At 38.9% G+C, this 14,911-nt stretch overlaps 1 pseudogene; it reads left to right on the plus strand.

The window, feature by feature from the left end:
- The first annotated feature begins 5,761 nt into the window (after positions 1-5,761).
- LOC149815481 (uncharacterized) lies at positions 5,762-14,505 on the plus strand (annotated as a pseudogene).
- Positions 14,506-14,911: the final 406 nt, after the last annotated feature.

Genomic DNA, 14,911 nt, shown 5'->3' on the forward strand with positions numbered 1-14,911 from the left:
AGGAGCTAGATCAAGCTCACTCATGACTGGGTCAATATCATTTGGATTAAGAACTAAGTCCGTAAAAATTAGGACTACATTCTCTCCTCTACCTTGAGAATTGCCTAGTCCCTTGGACAAGATTCCAAGAGTTGGCTTTTGAGGGAGGTAGTCAAACAAGAAGGTTAAATCACTCCTTCGTCTTATTTGACAGTCTGTCTTCTAACCATTAGCACCACACGACACCCGCACATCCTTTCAACATATAAGCCATCTGTAACTGTGAGCTTCTATAGGAGGGAGTTCACTTCATCAATGGTGGATAAGTTATTGGCTTCCACATAGATAAAAACAATGAATATATCAAGTCCAAACACCAGGAGCTGGATCTTCTACTTTTATTGCGCTATTCCGATCTTCAAACTAATGACAACTCCCCTCCCAAGGAAGTGCACTAGTGTAAATTTTGTAGAGTTGCGGAAGAAGCGGGGATTGACACAATTAGTCTTATTGCACCTAAGTTAGTGTTTTCATTGAGATTTGAACTCATTGTAGAGAAGCCCCCTTTACACCAGAACAAGGTATAGGCAACACAAATTTCTAAGCTCTCCTTATATTGAGATTTGCATTAAAATTCAAAGACCAAATTTAGTTGGGGCAGGATTGAGGCATGCCTATCCATGAGACCATGAAAGCTCATGTAGTGTATCACAAGATAATCTAGTTTCCTTTGCGCCAACTCATAGACATTAAATTCATTCACGTTTTTTGGTCAAGTTTTTGCACATTTGATGAAGTTTACGAAAGACATTGGATGGCCTTCCAATATTGACTAGGCTCTTTTTCTGATGTTACACACCTCAGATCTGCAACAATCACCTTGGAGACTTCAGATAGGATGAGTGTCAGGGCCTCACACATCATTTGCTTAATTAAGCTCCTTAAAAGTGAGTTCAACTCTTTCTGACCAAGTGAAGGCATTACCTTTCAACCTTGCTTTCACGGGGGCAGCCATATGAAGCGTAAGCTAGAAGCTTTCACCATCCATCCCTTGACACAAGCACTTCAAAACATGGGGGGATCAATAGAACATAGTTAGTTTAGGCTCAAACTATGATCTAGAAGGTCAAACAGACTGAATAGAAAAACAAGTTTTGTTGGAGCAAAAAATTTTCAAATTTTAAGGGATAGTTTTAGACATATGGAGGAAGATTTCATAAAAAAAATCAGGTTCTAACTCCACTGGATTTTAGAGATATGATCTCAGGAACATGAGACATGGATTAGGGTTGGACTGGATTGGGTTTTGGTTCATACAGACTTGAGAAGAAAATTCATTTCTCCCTAAAGGTGCAACATAAAATTATGAAATTTTAGGGGCTGACTCTAGATACCTAAGTGAAAGTTTAGTAAAAAATCCAAGTCAAAGGTCACTAGAATAAGAAAATCTGTTTTTTTTAAGTTTTAAAAAAGTTCAGGTCTATGCAGGACCAACTAAGTTTGGGTACCAACCTGCTGAACTAAAAAATTGAGTTCTCTGAAATGGGAACTCAATAAATAATAAAATTCTCGGGTAGACTGAAGACATACCTAAGAACCTTGTGTCCAAATCTCATACCTATATTCCTCATGAGTTGGGCTAGGTGAATTTTTGAAGTCTGACTATTTTGGGGTCTTCAGAAATCAAGTAAGGCTATATAGAGTTGCATAGAGGGATGGGGAGACGAGAGTGAGGGACAAAATGACCTTAATGCAGCTAAGAACATGTTCAGCTTGAGGTCCTTGAAGGGTGGGGTGGCCATCCTTAGTAGCTTCCATGGCCTATCCCATATGTGAAGCTTCTTCTTTGTGGTGCTCGACAGGAAGAACTCTCTCGTGTACACGAAAGAGTAGGTGCTTCCTTCTCTCATATCTTGATTATCGCAAGGATCTACATCCATCATGGGTATAAGCTTTGGGTCTCGCTTATGATGATTATGAGAAAGCTTGCAATGAGGCTTCTCTATACCATGCATAAGCACATTATAGGGGCACAAACTATGTGTCTTTGATTGGTCAAACGAGCATGAAAACCTAGCAACTAGTGTGGGGTTCAATGCATTTTTTTTATCATCGAGCTATGGACTCTAGTATACTCTCATGGGTATTTATTAGACTTATACTTTACCTTTTTATATTATTTATCGCATCATCAGAGTTTGAGATTGAGGAAAGAAGAGTTTGTTCTGCTTGTTGAAGTGAAATACTTTGTTGTACTTGTGGGTCTACTTGCACTTTCTCTTCGGGAATTGTGTCAACCTTAGGAGTAATAGCAAGATCGCTAATAGCAAGGTCGCTCTCATTAGGTTGGTCAATGGCAAGTTCGTCCTTACTAATTTTATCCATAATTTATGGCAATGAGATTGAATTGCATATCAAAAAATCAACACATTCTTCGAACACCTTGCCACTTTGGATAACGGGTTGACGCTTCTACCACATGTTTTGAAGATTCCTTTGGATTTGCTGCAGCTAAGTATAGATGTTTTTAAGGTGCAATAAGTATGCGGCTTATTGAACGTCAATTTCGATGTCAACCATGCGGTCTCTATGCTTGGTGTTAGTCCTTCCACTGAGCTTGTTAATGAATTTGAAATTCATCGTCAGTGGATTGACTTAGCCTTGCTTGTATAGCATGGGGTTCACTCTAGGTTTACTCTGATACCATTTGATGCATTTCGGTGAAACTAAGTTCATCCTTTAGGATTTAGGTAGTCTTGGGTTAGGTTTAGTCAAGTCAAAGGTCAAGTTATGTTTATAGGTTCAGATTGAGTTCATGCTTACTTTAAAAAAAATAGTTCTCCCAAAATACAACACAATAAATTATGTAAAAATAGGAGAACAATCAAGACACATTAGGAAAATTTGGTTTAAATTCTTAGGTTCAAGAGATTCGGGGTTGCAGAGATAAATTATGAGAATTTCTGGGTTTGTTTGGGAACTGGATTCTATTAAGTTTCTAATAGACCCTGAGAGAGCAAATTGGTTCTCTTAGAATAAAAATAAAAAAATTTACAAAAAATAGGGTTTGGCTAAGGACAAGCCAGAGAAGATGTTTTGGTTTGAGAATTAAAGGTAAAGAACATGTTTGTTTCTACTTTAAGTTTTGGAAAAAATATGTTTCAGTGTCAAATTTAATTCTCTTTAACAAGAAAGAATTAAGATCTAATTTTTGAAGGATAGGTTAAGGACACATAAGGGTGTCTGGGTTAATTTTTCAGGTTTGGATTAGGTACGAATTTGGAGATACATTATTTTTAAGTTAGGTGTTGTTTTGAAAATCACAATAACAGAAGGTTGTTTCTAGAATTGGGTTTGGAAGAGGTTTAGGCTTAGAAAAGGTTTAAGAAATGAGGTTTAAGGACTTACACAATTTGGGTATAGTGTCAAGATTGGAGATGAGTCTAGTTCATCCGAAGAAAGTCTGAGTTGCGATGATATTGAGTTTGTGTACATCGGTCGAAGGGAGTTGATATAGTCTACTAAGTAGAATTGGTTCTACTTAGTGCTTGAAAAATTTTATACCTCAGAAGGGTTGATACTACTTTTAATGAACCAGATGAGCCCTGAGACACGATGAATGAGTCAAGGGAGGTAGGAACTCACAGGAGGCAAGGAAGGAAGAAAGAGGGTCTAGGATCTAAGGGGGTAGGAGAGAGAGAGATAGACAACCTCTAAGAGAAGGGGACAATTTTCTTGAGAGAGATTAAGGAAACTTGATTTAATTTTCATGTCCTATCAAAATGCATAAATGAGTCTTTTATAAGCCAAGAGAACTCTAATAAAAACAATTATAAATAACAAGACTAATAAAAATAATTCAATCTAACAAAACATATTCAACTATCTAAGTCTAAACTTGGGAAAATTCATCTCCAAGCAGCATAAAGAGAGACCAACTCTAAGACTCATTTGGGCTTTCTAAGGCCCATTAAGGAGGGACCTCAAGGGGCCACACGAGTTTCATTGAGAGGCCTTGAAGGCTTCTAGGGTGGCATCAACTGTTGGGGCCTACAAGCCTTCTTGGAGTCTTCTAGAGGGATGCTCCATATGGGTCTCACTTGAAATAAATTCTTCCTATAAGGGAAGCGGGGGTCCAAGGGTGGGTTTTGCTTTCTAATATGGTTGCATGGAGGATATAGCATGACTTTCATTGGATCTCAGATAGTGGATTCAGATAAACCATCAAGAGATTTGTTTGCTTCTTGTGGTCTCTAGTAGTTGGATGAAGCTCACTTGAGATTGTATCTGCATTGTTTAGATCAAAAACTAGGTCCGTAGAAATTGAAACTGCATCACTTTCAATGGGAAGTTAGGTTCACATGTATCACAAAGAGGAGAGAGGAACATGAGAGAGAAGAAAAAAGGAAGATAGAGATGTCTAGAAAAAGTAGAAGTTTTAAATTCATTTCATAATTCAATTCTTTGATTATAAGAGGATTAACAAGCCTCTATTTATAAAATTTGAGCATTGAGGTAAAGTTCAATTTTAATTCATAAAATTAAGCTTACTCATAAAACCAAAATACCCTCTAATTGCTAAAAAAAAATTAAGTGGCAACAAAAACTAAACTAAAAAGATGAGTAATAGTCATATTCTGGTAGGACTCTTTATTAAACCTAGTTTCTTAAAATTATAAAATAATAAAATATGTATAATTGGACTCTACACATTTAAAGGAAGTAGTATACACTTTAGAGAGAGAGATGTTCCCCTTGTGAGCATGCTGGCTCGTTCTCTTTTGTTCCGGCATTGACACATATTATGAGTTGAAGATGTTATCTCAATTTCAAAAATTAGGTAAGAAGCTTACAGTTGTCTTGAGTAGGGCTCCCTCTTGATTTGCCGCTTAAGTTGTCATATCAATATGTGCAGCTCTCGTTTGGAGTAGTACCATTTGAATTGTATGTGGATATGTTGTTCTTGAGCTCTAGCTGAATTTAGGTAAGGGATAATTGTTAATCTTGATCCATACATACCCAACTCACTTATTAAAAAATAAATAAATCACTAATATTTACACTTATTTTATTGAAGCAAAAAATTGAAATATCAAATCTCACTAAAATAAAAAAAAACACAAGTTGGGATAGATTCTGAACCCTATCAATATTTGTCAAATTAAGATATTTCTAAGATTTAGTAGCTAAAAATCAAAACCTTATCCATCGATTATAATCAAATATTATTTTGGCTTACCAAATGCAACTAAACATAAACCAGACATAAGATCGAATTCAGTTCATTGACATCCCTATTTGACACGTAACTTAAAATGTGTTAGGATTAGGTCTGAATTGGACTTCAGATTTAGATGTAAAACTTCTACACTAAATCCGTACATGGATGTTGTTCGACGTTTACTCTGCCCAATACGATTAAACGGATTCAAATTTAGTTGGATATCTGATCAAATATCAACCGTTGGCACAACTAGTCCGGATGAATGGAGCAAGACCTGATATAATAAGTAATCAGGTATCTGTATCTTGGGTCGTACCTTCATCTGATTCACAAGCATCTAAACCAGATTCGGTCCTGATAGAATTTGGATGCTACAAACCGACTCGGTTAACTTATCGGAGCTTCACTTTTGGGTCCTATACAACGTCCCCAGAAACCGTCCACGCCAGCCATCGCCGTCCAGTGAAGATGGGGAAGCAAGAAGCAGACGAGGCAAAGGACTAGGAGGCTTAGACAAGAAGACGAAGACGACAAAGAAGAAGGAGAAGGGGGTGAAGAATGTTGCTTACCACCATCTTCATACGGTCTTTCCCACCGTATCGGATCCCATCACAGAAGAAATCTGCCTCAGAGGAGCAGGATGAGGAGGAGGAAGAAGAACAAGAAGAAGAAGATGGAGAGAATGGACCCTCTTTGCTGAAAGATCCGCCATCGAAGTTCACCTTGTATCAACAATCCGTCCAGGTGCCATCACACAACTCTTTTATTGAGGCTTTTGTTGTCTGAGACCCCAAAAACCCCATTGCTACGGTTTTAGCTGCCTATAGGGTTTTACTAGTGGTATGAGACCCAGAACCCTTTTCTAGGGTTTCACCAACTTGGTGGGCTTCGACGGTTTCATTTGCTATCCAAAATCTTAAAACCCCACCTTTGGGGTTTTAGCCAACTCATGGGGTTTCTGTTAGGTGTAAGAAGGGAGGGGAGAGAGAATTCAAATATGAAACATGGGCTGTTTTCCCTCTTTTTTTGGAAAAAGTTGATTTTGATGACATGGAATAGTCCCGTATTGATTGTGGTTGAGTTTATTGTGGGCTTTATAACCCAGATGTAAACTCTTAGACTTGTTCCTGAGAACAAGAGGTTGGGATGACTACCACACACGCCCGCGCGTGCCCACCCGCCGAGCCGGGTTCGGGTTTGGGTAATTGGCCCTTTAGGGCCATATCCAATTAAGACCAAAGTTTCTTTTTGCCCAAAGTTTCTGTGGATATTTGGATTCTTTAACGGGTTATGAGAAATGATAACGGGTAACGACTCCTCGTAGTCTGTGCCCATTATGGCTTTTCGAATTTCGTTAACAGATCTGACTCTTCGATTTCCGTTAACGGGTCACGTCTCCTCGGATTCCATAACGGGTTTCTTTCACGCTTTGTAACCGTTCGTGGGTTATAGAAGCGTGGTTAGGGCTCGGGTTACTCAGATCCTAGACACACTGATATATGAAGAAGAGCTCTGCGGTTTTCTTTTTCCCTGTTGCTCTCTCTCTTTCCTGAGTTATCCCGAAAGGGGTTTTTCTGCAACTTCGGTTCGTGGAGGTTGTTTTCGAAGGACAATCTGTCAGAGTGCATTGGTCTGATCGTCGAGGCTATTGTATCCTGGGGGAAGGATGCCGAAACCTGTTTGCACTGTATGTGGGAGCGAATCTTCTCTAAGGGGAGTATTTTCGTACGCCTTAGCCTTTTACACAGTATTAACATACTTCTCTTGTGTTTATTGTGTTATGTGCATCTGCTTGTTCATATGCTGCTTTCTGGATTTTGGTTTTATGCGGAAACCGCCATGCTTGCTCCCTGTTATTGTTTCGATCGACTGTCAAACATGATTTCAATACTGTTGTATTTCCTGCTTTATGTCATGATGTTGATTGTGAAACTGCGTGATCCGAAATATGATCCAACAGTCTTAGAGAAGATTCTAAGCATGTCGACTTATTTTGCGTTTGTACCAAAAGTGGACATATCCGGGATGCCGAAAAAGTTTGCCGGTCAGAATTTCAAGCGTTGACATCAACGCATGAAAATCTGGTTCACTACGATAGGGCTATTGTCTATTCTGGAAATCGACTGTCCTTCGGTTTCTGATACTGACCTTGAGCCTGCTGCGGTCACTGCGGCTATAGAGTGAAAAGAAAAGGATAGTATATGTCGTTGTTGCATACTGTTGGCTCTGTCTAACACGTTGTTCGATGTGTATTGTTCCTCGTTTACCACTGCTAAGGGCCTATGAGATCAATTTGACAAAAAGTATAATATCGAAGACCAAGGTCTTGAAAAATACTCAGTTGCCAAGTTTTTGAAATATCAGATGGTAGAGGGCAAGTCGGTCACTGAGCAGACACACGAGTTTTTGCTGTTGCTCCATAGTTTGGCTGAGGCTGATATGAAACTTCCTGAGAAATTTCAAGTTATGACCATCGTAGAGAAATTTCTTAAGTCTTGGGTAGACTTTCGTATGTCTCTCAAGCACCGTAGATGGAAGATCTCCCTGGATGATCTTACGGTAGCCATTGCCATTTAAGAAGAACATAGAAGCCAAAAACAGGTCGTGATGCCAACTGAACAGCCTAAGGTGAACATGATGACCAGATCTTTTAAGGGCAATGGACAAAAACCAAAATCTGCAATGAAAAACCAGTTTAAACCTAAGGCCAAAATCCAGAAAAAGGCAAAAAACAAACTGTGTTGAAACTATGGGCAGGTTGGGCACTGGGCTAAGGAATGTCCTTTCAAGAAGGCCAAAGCTCATGGGACCACAGATGGAACGCTTCAAGTCAACATGGTGACTGAGGTCGTTGGGACCAGTACTGGGTATGTTTCTATTAACCCGCAAATCTATCACGTTTATGAGCCAACTGAGTAACTGGTTGACACTGGGGGCTAATGTGCACGTTTGTGCTGATAAGTCTGTCTTTGTCTCATACCAGGCTACTGCAAGCAGATCCGTGACTATGGGCAATTCAACGACTGCAAAAGTATTAGGGATTGGACGTGTGGATCTGAAGTTTCCTTCAGGACGAGTTTTATCTTTACACAGAGTGCACCATGTGCCTGTAGTTAGAAGGAATATTCTAAATGGTTCATGTCTTGTTAGAGAGGGTTATGAGTTTAACTTTAAATGTAATAAAGTTGTTATTTTACATTCTGGAACATTTATTGGCAAGGGGTATTTAGATGATGGTTTGTTTAAACTTCGTGTTGAACATGTTTGCAGTGATAAATTAAAGAATGATGTTTCTTTTGATTCATTGTCTAATATTGCATATAACATAGAATCATCTGATTTGTGGCATAATAGATTAGGTCATGTGAATTTCAATTCTGTGAAATGCATGATGAACTTGAAAATGATTCCTAAGCATTCCATTGATAAAACTAAAAAATGTGAAATTTGTGTGCAAGCAAAACAATGTAGGAAACCATTTCATACGATTGCTAGAGATTCTGAAATTTTGGATCTGGTGCACATAGATATCTGCGAGTTTAATGGAGTGTTAACCAAAAATCATAAAAAATATTTTATCACTTTTATAGATGATGGCACTAAATACTGTTATGTGTATCTGCTAAAATCAAAAGATGAAGCTTTTGATAAGTTTCTTATTTTTAAGAATGAAGCAGAAACACAATTTGGTAGAAAACTTAAAAGACAGAGGTCTGATAGAGGGGTAAAATATACCTCTAATAAACTCGATGAATATTGCAAGTCTGTTGGCATAGTTCATGAGTTTACTGCTCCATATTCTCCTCAATCTAATGAGATTGCATAAAGAAAGAATAGAACCCTAACTGACATGATAAATGCTCTATTTAGGAGTTCTGGATTACCTACCTATATGTGGGGGGATGCTCTGAATACAACTTGTCATATTCTGAATAGAGTTCCTTAGAAGCATAAGGACAGTAGCCCTTTTAAACTCTGAAGAAATAGGAAATCGAGTTTGAAATACCTTAAAGTGTGGGGGTGCCTTGCAAAGGTACTTGTCCCAGAGCACAACAGGAAGAAGTTGGGTCCTAAAACAATAGATGTTGTCTTTTTGGGTTATGTAGAGAACAACTATGCCTATAAATTCTTAGTAATTAAGTCTGAGATATCTGACATAGATGTAAACTCTATTGTTGAGCTTCGAGAAGCTACATTCTTTGAGGATGTATTTCTCATGAAAGTTGGTGTACCTCAGAATCTTTCATTTTTAGACATACCTTCAACTTCTGGTTCCATTCCCGAACATGTGGAAAAGAGTGACAGATGTGGGGGTAGAACCATCTTGTTCCCATCCTAGACCCATTGAGTCTGAGGAAGTGGTTGAACCTAGAAGGAGTAAGAGACCACGGATTACCAAGGATTTGGGAAGTGATTTTATCACTTATCTTATCAAGGATGATCCTCCCACTTTCCGAGATGCAATGGCTTCACCTGAAGCAATGCATTAGAAAGAAGTCATAAAGAGTGAAATGGACTCTATTGTCTCTAATGGCACTTGGGAACTGGTTGACTTCCCTCGTGGTAGTTCCACTATTGGGTGCAAATGGATCTTTAAGAAGAAGTTGAAACCAGATGGATCAATTGACAAGTACAAGGCGAGACTGGTTGCCAAGGGGTTCAAACAAAATGAGAGAATAGACTATTTTGATACCTATTCTCCAGTTATCCGGATGATCACAATTAGGGTGCTTATTGCACTGGCTTCCATTTATGATCTCTCGGTCCATCAAATGGACGTGAAAACCGCTTTCTTGCATGGCGATCTTGAAGAAGAGATCTATATGAATCAACCTGAGGGTTATGTGGCTTCTGGTAATGAAAATAAAGTTTATAGACTTGTTAAGTCATTATATGGACTAAAACAAGCCCCTAAACAATGGCATGAGAAGTTTGATAATATTATTTTATCATTTGGCTTTGTTATCAATGAATCTGACAAGTGTGTTTATTGTAAAGTTAAAAGTGATGGTTATATTATTTTATGCCTGTATGTAGATGATATTCTATTGTTTGGTTCCAATATAGGAATTGTGAATGAGACAAAGTCGTTTCTTAGTAGTAAGTTTGATATGAAGGATATGAGTGTTGCAAATGTGATCTTAGGCTTAAAGCTGACTCGTTCAGCTGACGAAATAGCCATTTCTCAATCTCACTTTGTTGAGAAAGTACTTGATATATTTGGATATAACCAAGGGAGATCTGTAGCAACTCCATATGACCCTTCTATCCCTCCTCATAAGAATACGACTGGTGTTCCTGTGTTTCAATTAAGGTATTCTCATATTATTGGAAGTTTGATGTATCTTGCAAATTGCACGAGACCGGATATTTCGTTCTCTGTGACAAAATTAAGTAGATACACAAGTTGTCCAAATCACACTCATTGGAAGGCATTGGACAGGGTACTAAAGTACCTGAAAGGAACTATTTCCTTGAGTTTGCATTATAAGAGATTCCCTGCAGTCCTTGAGGGATATAGTGATGCGACCTGGATAGCCATGAACTTAGGTAGTTATGGCGCGATAGGGTATGTATTTACCTTGGGTGGGGACGCAGTCGCCTAAAGATCAGTAAAGCAGACCATCTTGTCTCGGTCTACTTTTGAGGCTGAACTCTGTGCTTTAGATGTCACAGGATTGGAAGTTGAATGGTTAAATAGACTTCTTGAGGAACTTCCTTTAATGTGCAAACCAATTCCTGCGATATCTGTGCATTGTGACAATATGACCACAATAGCAAAGATTAAAAGCACAAAATATAACCAAAAGCAGAAAAAACACATCCAAGTCAGAATAAAATTTGTAAGGAAACTAGTGTCTCAGTTAGTGGTTGCTGTGGACTATGTTGGATCCAAAGAGAACACAACTGATCCATTAACGAAAGGACTAGATAAGTCATTAGTCCTAAAATCCAGAGAGGGGATGAGACTGAAACCCATCAGTAGTTCATCTGCAGTAGCAACCCAACCTATCTGAGTGGAGATCCCACAAAGTAGGTTCAATGTGGTAATAACAAGCTGTAGGGTGAACTGGATAACACCTTATTTATGAGATACTATGTATCTGTGTCTGTTCCCCTGATTACTCTGGTAAGGTGCTATAGCTGTTAGTTAAGGAAGAGTTAAAAACTCTGAATGGGTTCAAAGCCTTCTAGGCGAGATGTTAGCAGTGCATCTCTTGAGAAGCCCACCTATGTCAGTGTGACTGTGTGACCGCAGTTTAAAGAATTGGGTTATTCCTGAAGTCACTCATGAAACAGGATTCGGGCGCATGGCCTTTAACGCGCGTCCCTAAAGATTACAATCAGAATCTTTATCGTGTTGTTGCTAATGGACACTCCTACACCTAAGGTTCATGTTCAAGACTTCAGTTCACTTTGTTTCTGTGGGGGTAAAGTTAGTCAACTAAGGTAGTGGTTCAAACCGAAATGTACCATTACTGAAAGCATGATATGTCCTGCTTTAGATTGTCTCTTCTTGCATCTTGGTTTCCTCCCGTTTCATTTTTTGAATTTGTGGGGGAATGTTAGGTGTAAGAAGGGAGGGGAGAGAGAATTCAAATATGAAACGTGGATTGTTTTCCCTATTTTTTTGGAAAAAGTTGGTTTTGATGACGTGAAATAGTCCCGTATTGATTGTGGTTGAGTTTATTGTGGCTTTATAACCCACATGTAAACTCTTACACTTGTTCCTGAGAACGAGAGGTTGAAATGACTACCACACACGCGCACGCGCCCGCCTGTCGTGCCGTGCCGAGCCGAGCCGGGCCGGGCTCAGGTTCTGGTAATTGGCCCTTTAGGGCCATATCCAATCAAGACCAAAGTACCTTTTTGCCCAAAGTTTCTGTGGATATTTGGATTCTTTAACGCGTTATGCGAAATGATAATTTTCCACGACTCCTCGTAGTTCGTGCCCGTTATGGCTCTTCGGATTCCGTTAACGGATCTTGACTCTTCGATTTCCGTTAACGGGTCACGTCTCCTCGAATTCTGTAACGGGTTTCTTCCACGTTTCGTAACCGTTCGTGAGTTATAAAAGCGTGGTTAGGGCTGGGGTTACTCAGATTCTAGACGCACTGATATCTGAAGAAGAGCTCTGTGGTTTTCTTTTTCCCTGTTGCTCTCTCTCTCTCTCTCCTGAGTTATCCCGAAAGGGGTTTTTCTGCAACTTCGATTTGTGGAGGTTGTTTTCGAAGGACGATCCATCGGAGTGCATCGGTCTGATCGTCGAGGCTATTGTATCCTGGGGGAAGGACGCCGAACCCTGTTTGCACTGTATGTGGGGGCGAATATTCTTTAAGGGGAGTACTTTCGTACGCCTTAGCCTTTTACACAGTATTAACATGCTTCTCTTGTGTTTATTATGTTATATGCATCTGCTTGTTCATATGTTGTTTTTGGGATTTTGGTTTTATGCGGAAACTGCCATGCTTGCTCCCTGTTCTTGTTTCGATCGACTGTCAATCATGATTTCAATACTGATGTATTTCCTGCTTTATGTCATGATGTTGATTGTGAAACTACGTGATCCGAAATATGATCCAACAGTTTCTAGGGTTTTATTAGCTACCTAAAACCCAAAGCCCATGTACAGGGTTTTGCCAAACTTATGGGTTTCTACAGTGTTTTTTTGCTACATGAATCTCGAAACCCGTTTCTAAGATTTTTGCCCAGATTCCATGTTTCAGCGGTTTTATGGTAATTTCTAAACCAATAGCTAGAATTGATGGCATTAAGTTGTTAATCGCTCGGGACTTTACGAATGACAGCAAGATTTGAGGTTTTTTGTGGGCTATCGTTATTTGGTGTTGAATTGGGAGTTCAATTTTCTGCTTAACGAGTAACCGTTTTTCTAGATCCCGCGGATTAAAAAGTTTGTTCTTCGACGTGAGCTAGATGCTATCGAATTTAGCTGAGGCTTTGCTTCAAGGAAGGACATAGTTGTATAATTTAGGGATTTAATGCCATGTAGGATTTTAGGTTCTTCTACATTTCCAATTGGCTTTAGAACTTGACTTTCAGCACCTTATAGATTTATATTGGAATGACTTCACTGTTGTGAGCTTATGCTGTGATATGTCGTTTCAGTCACCAAAAGGGGATATTAGCTATATGTGGAAATTCTTTCTTATGTATGTTGGTGGAAGGAACCCGCTTTATTTGCAGGAAGATTTTTGTGGGACTGCTTTGTTAAGGTGTGTTCACTTATGCATTGTCTCCAAAATGTTAATATTTTCTTTTTCAAAATTTTAGTCATTTTTTTATGCCATAATGATCTCTTAAGTAGTTTTGCTCATTTCTTTGTAAACAAAAATATTTTTCTTTTATTTGATATCCAAGGAAACCTTAAACCCTGAACATGTTTCTACTTCAAAAACTTTTTTAAACTTTGAAAACAAAGAGCTTGATTATGAAGATAATGCTTGTTTGTGTCCATGTATGTCAGTGAAGAGTGGCTACATAGTGATCCAAGACGAACTGCTGTGGGTGTAGATTTGGACCTTGAGGCACTATGTGGTGCTTGGATAACAATATATGTAAGCTGGGCCCAGATGCTTACACTAGAATATTTCTCTTTCATGGAAATGTTCTGAAACCTTTGGATGAGAATCATGCTGTCAAGTATGATTTCATCGATAAAATGGAAAGGAGTGTGAGCCTGGAAGCTGCTAAACTAGAGTCATCTCTTCAAGCAACCGAGGAGAAGAATGACGGTAACCACTACGATGGAGAAAAGCACATTCCACCACCAAGGGATATAATATGTGCTTTTAATTATAGTTGCTGCTGTCTCCATAGGAGGTCAGACCTTCTTATATATTTTAAACATGTTTTGAACACATTATCCAAGAAAGGAGGGATATTTGTAATGGATCTATATGGTGGGACATCTCAGAGGGCCCCGTCAGGCTTCAAAGAAGATACCCAAGTTTTACTGTAAGTTGCATGTTTTTCCTTGTTATTCAGTCATTTTCTATAGAATTATCAGTCTTCATTGATCATGGGTAGAAGTGGAGAAAAAAGGAAAAAATGTGATGCATCATTGGAAATTCTCTACACTGATCTAGAGATATCTCAGAACCATGGAATGGTGTCAACAGATTCTTAACAAATGTAGCAGTTATTACCTAAACTAAACTAAAAGAAGTAAATGTGAATAGTTGAAAGCTGATCATGGAAATGATGTAATGAAGGAGAAGCCAGGCTCTTACAGCATCCTGACAAAGGTCCATTTAGAAACATTTGGCAATGGCAAGTTCTGAAAGCATTTTTCCCTTCAATTAAGCTGAACTGGAACTTCTGCAGCTGCTTTCTTTCCTGCCAAGTGCCTGTTACATGTTTTCATATACTTTTGCAATTTCTCTGTTCTATTGCATTCATTCCCATCTGAAAGGACTCCTAAGAGAATCAAGGAATCGGTTAGAGAGAGAGAAGGGAGAGAGAGAAGAGAGAACTTGATATTTGGGAATCGGCAGCCACTCTAATGCATTGATGGGCTGCACTGATCCTTCATTAATATTAATAGGGTTACAAATAAAATACATGGACAAAACTGCCCTGTACAAGTATTACATATTACACAGACATAAGAGGCTGTATCGGATATGGATTCGACTGGATCTATATCCGATCCATATTCTAATACCCTCCCTCAAGTTGTGCATGGGA

Source organism: Nuphar pumila, chromosome 15, assembly GCF_984573655.1.
Source record: "Nuphar pumila chromosome 15, dmNupPumi1.hap1.1, whole genome shotgun sequence".
NCBI classification, from domain to species: domain Eukaryota; kingdom Viridiplantae; phylum Streptophyta; class Magnoliopsida; order Nymphaeales; family Nymphaeaceae; genus Nuphar; species Nuphar pumila.